The 4,701-nt window shown below is 46.0% G+C and overlaps 1 long non-coding RNA gene across 1 annotated transcript; it reads right to left on the reverse strand.

Moving 5' to 3' along the window:
- Window positions 1-1,105: 1,105 nt before the first annotated feature.
- On the reverse strand, window positions 1,106-4,701 carry LOC310832228. Its single transcript, XR_014558172.1, has 2 exons — window positions 3,888-4,701; window positions 1,106-2,595 (listed from the first exon to the last, which is right to left on the reverse strand). It is a non-coding gene; the product is annotated as an uncharacterized lncRNA (long non-coding RNA).

A 4,701-nucleotide genomic window follows, 5' to 3' on the forward strand; every position in this document is an offset into this window, starting at 1 on the left:
AGGAGCAGGAAGCCACTGAACTATCTTCAATGGAGAACTGGGCTCAAACTGTGTATGTGTGTGAGAAAGTGTGTGCATTGAGATTTTCCTCTTCCATAAGGGCTAATGTGGACCCTTTCCCACAATCCCTTACTCCAGACCATCCAGCTACGGCCTTGTGTTCGAGCTTTGCTAAGTACTGTGAACTGGTGTTTGGGCAAGACCCCTTAGCCCTTTGCTGTATGAAAACACAAAAACATAAGAGTCCGATGGATCAGGCCAATGGCCCACCTAGTGCAGGATCCCATCCTCTTGGTAGCCAACCAGATGCCTGTGGGAAACCCGCAAACAGGAAGCCAAGCACAAGAGCACTGTCCCCTCCCACTGTATGGTTTCCAGAAACTGGGATTTCTCCAGCTGTGGCTAGTAGTCATTGAGAACTGAAATATACTCAGAGTCGAGAGTGGATTTCACACTCTTTATTCAGCTCATAGTGGTGAGGAGGGAATGAAAGACCCCTCAAAGTATCTGCTTTATATACATTATTTACACAATGGGCTGCACGTGATTGGCTAATTCCGGAATTCTCCTGTAGGCCAATCAGGTTGTGGATTCACTTCCACCTGGAGCTGGATTGGGTGGCTCCTGCAGACCAATCATACTGCTGCATTGTTCTAGGACCAATCAGACTGCTGCATTCTGAATCCTATTCAACTCAGTACATAACAAGTACCTTATCCTCCATTAACTTACCTAATCCCAAACCCATCTAAATTGGTGGGGATCCCTGCCTCATGTGGCAGTGAGTTCCAAAGGTCAACTATACACTGCATTAACTATGTGCTTCTTCTTCCTGGCTCTTGATCTCACAACATCTTGATTAGACTAATAAAGGTATTATCCTCCTGTGGATTTTAGAATCTTTTGTGTAGGCCAACACAGTTGCCTTTGTTTTCTTGTGTGAACTAAATGCCGTCTGGTGGTAGCCCATTTCACAGAATCATAGGGTCAACTAGTCCAACCCCCTGCTATGCTTGCTGCTAGCAGCAAGAATGAATGTTACCCGAAATTATTTTGAAATGAAACCGGATTGCATTGTTCTTCATTTCTTCATTTAGTCTTCTAAGTTTTTGTTCATGTTAAAAAATAAAATGCAATTGACAAGAGATGGGGGGAAAGAGACCCGCTGGAGGGAAGGCAAGAAGGGTATTTGCAGGCACAGAGGTCTTCATGAATAATCACGCTGTATTCTGCCTGAGGTCCTGTAGCAAAGGCGGCCTCACCTTTCCTGATGACCGCATGCAGTGTTTCTTCATTAGCAGGAAAATCATCTGCGACTCCAAGCTGAATTAATACTGGAGGAAAAAAAGAAAAGGCACATTCAATTGATCAACGGAGGAGTCAAAATATTCTAATAGCAGAAAAACAGGGGTCTAGTATTCAGGCTTCCCAGGAGAGACGTGAGGTTGGGTTTAATGAGCTCCGTTGGGGCCCCAATTTGTCAATCAAGAATCGCTCTTGACAGTCGCCCCAAGACCAAATGCGTTTTCTACCTGACTCTAGCCTCTGGAAATGGAAGGGGTGCAGATAAACAGTGCCTAAAACATGTCTCTCCCCCGCCATACTCACCCACGCACCCCAAATAAGAAAACAGTCTATGCAACAAAGCAGTCGCTGCAGCCAGTCAAAGGTGTACATGATGCTTGGGATTCAGAAGTTGCTTTCTCTGAAGGAATGCTGAACTCTCTGAGACCAGGAAAAGACTCCCTCATGTATCATTACAGTCATATTATTAGCGCTCTGATCCTTGCTCTGCACAGCTGGGATTTGGGACTCCTGTCTTGTTCTTTTCCCTGAGATCAAGGAATAGTGCGGTTTCAAGCTGTCGCTCAGTTGCTCTGTGAGAGCGCCTCTCTCACACCCACCCACCACAAAATAACCTTAGGGACAGAAATTGATTCTCCCTTCCCACCCCCTCCCCAGAGTGCTGATCAAGTTAAAGATACAGTCAGTGCTACATGTGTTATCCCCCCCCCCATAGCTCAAAACTTATATTTGCATCTGCAGAGGAAGGGGACACTATTTGCAGAACCTGTCCATTATGGAAACAGTGTTAAGCACAAAGAGGAAAAAGAAGGGGAAGAGAAGAATGATGGAGGAAGGGAGGGCAGGGAAAATAGTTATTTCAAACCTAAGGTCAGTGACCAAAATTGTTACAATGGGGTGGAAGGTTACTCCAGGCTGTTGAAGCTGATTCAAATTCACTTCTCCTTGAACTTCCTATTTTTAAGCTTCAAAAACTACAAGCCAACGTACAATGATTACTTGTTTCGTTGCAAAAATGAGTGTGGCTAGCCTTTCCTGATTAAAAATTGTGCTGCGCTTCAAGCTGAGATAATCTTAGGGCCAAATCCAGAGATATAGACTGTGTACACATTTAAAGTACCCTCCTAATAATCCTGGGAACTGTAGTTTACCACTCCCAAAGCCACAGCTTCTAGCACTCTTAACAAACTACAGTTCCACTGAATCTTTTCTTTCTTTCTTTTGGTTCCAATGAAATCAAAAGAACAACTTAGCAGCAAGTAACATATGTCCCATTAAATTCCTAAGAACCTAGAATCATAGAATTGGAAGAGACCACAAGGGCCATCGAGTCCAACCCCCTGCCAAGCAGGAAACACCATCAGAGCACTCCTGACATATGGCTGTCAAGCCTCTGCTTAAAGACCTCCAAAGAAGGAGACTCCACCACACTCCTTGGCAGCAAATTCCACTGTCGAACAGCTCTTACTGTCAGGAAGTTCTTCCTAATGTTTAGGTGGAATCTTCTTTCTTGTAGTTTGGAACCATTGCTCCGTGTCCGCTTCTCTGGAGCAGCAGAAAACAACCTTTCTCCCTCCTCTATGTGACATCCTTTTATATATTTGAACATGGCTATCATATCACCCCTTAAACTCCTCTTCTCCAGGCTAAACATGCCCAGCTCCCTTAGCCGTTCCTCATAAGGCATCGTTTCCAGGCCTTTGACCATTTTGGTTGCCCTCCTCTGGACACGTTCCAGTTTGCCAGTGTCCTTCTTGAACTGTGGTGCCCAGAACTGGACACAGTACTCCAGGTCAGGTCTGACCAGAGCAGAATACAGTGGCACTATTACTTCCCTTGATCTAGATGCTATACTCCTATTGATGCAGCCCAGAATTGCATTGGCTTTTTTAGCTGCCGCGTCACACTGTTGGCTCATGTCAAGTTTGTGGTCAACCAAGACTTCTAGATCCTTTTCACATGTACTGCTCTCAAGCCAGGTGTCACCCATCTTGTATTTGTGCCTCTCGTTGTTTTTTTTGCCCAAGTGCAATACTTTACATTTCTCCCTGTTAAAATTCATCTTGTTTGTTTTGCCCCAGTTCTCTAATCTGTCAAGGTCGTTTTGAAGTGTAATCCTGTCCTCTGGGATGTTAGCCACTCCTCCCAGTTTGGTGTCATCTGCAAATTTGATCAGGATGCCCTTGAGTCCATCATCCAAGTCGTTGATAAAGATGTTGAATAAGACTGGGCCCAAGACAGAACCCTGTGGCACCCCACTAGTCACTCTTCTCCAGGATGAAGAGGAACCATTGATGAGCACCCTTTGGGTTCGGTCAGTCAGCCAGTTACAAATCCACTGAGTGGTAGCACAGTCAAGACCACATTTTACCATCTTCTTTACAAGAATATCATGGGGCACCTTGTCAAATGCCTTGCTGAAATTAAGGTAGGCTACATCCACTGCGTTCCCTTCATCTATCAGGCTTGTAATTCTGTCAAAAAACGAGATCAGGTTAGTCTGACATGACTTATTTTTCAGAAATCCATGCTGACTCTTGGTGATCACAGCATTCCTTTCTAGGTGCTCACAGACTGTTTGCCTCAGGCTCCCTCCTTCATGCAATCCACAGGATTCCCCAAGAGAATCCAGTTTTTAAACCAGTTTACATCTGTAAGTTGATTAAGTAGCGTCTGGGTGAACTTGGGAGAAACTGGTAGGGGAAAGGCTGCTGCGGTGCAATTGTGATGCGGTGCAAGAACTGGGATTTTCAGTACTGGCATTTAATATAGCAGGTGCAACAGAGTACCAGAAGATCCAAATGAAGCCCATGGAAAGGGATAAACGAAGCAAAACCAAGCTTCCTGGTATTGTGCACAAATAGAACAGAGATAGAACTGTCACTGGCATTGGGGAAGGAAGAGGGCAATAGCAGAGCCAGTGTGGTGTAATGGATGGAGTGTCAGACTAGGACAGGGGTCGCCAACGTGTGGTCCGTGGGCTGGATGAGGCCCACGAAGACTGTTTTACCGGCCCACGAGCCATCCCCGAACCGAGCCGCTCGCTTGGCGAGTCCAGATACCGGAAATCGCGTCTGCGCATGTCCAGACGCCGAAAACCGCTTCTGCGCAGGCGCAATTTTTGGCATCCGGGAATGTGCAGAAGCAATTTCCAGTGCTGTGGACATGCACAAACGCGATTTTTGGGATTTGATATCCTGCTTTATCACTACCCTAAGGAGTCTCAAAGCAGCTAACAATCTCCTTTTCCCTTCCTCCCTCACAACAAACACTCTGTGAGGAGAGTGAGGCTGAGAGACTTCAGAGAAGTGTGACTGGCCCAAGGTCACCCAGCAGCTGCATGTGGAGGAGCGGGGAAGCGAACCCGGTTCACCAGATTACAAGTCCACTGCTCTT

The sequence above is a fragment of the Podarcis gaigeae genome (genome assembly GCF_964106915.1).
Source record: "Podarcis gaigeae genome assembly, chromosome: 15".
In the NCBI taxonomy this organism is placed as follows: domain Eukaryota; kingdom Metazoa; phylum Chordata; class Lepidosauria; order Squamata; family Lacertidae; genus Podarcis; species Podarcis gaigeae.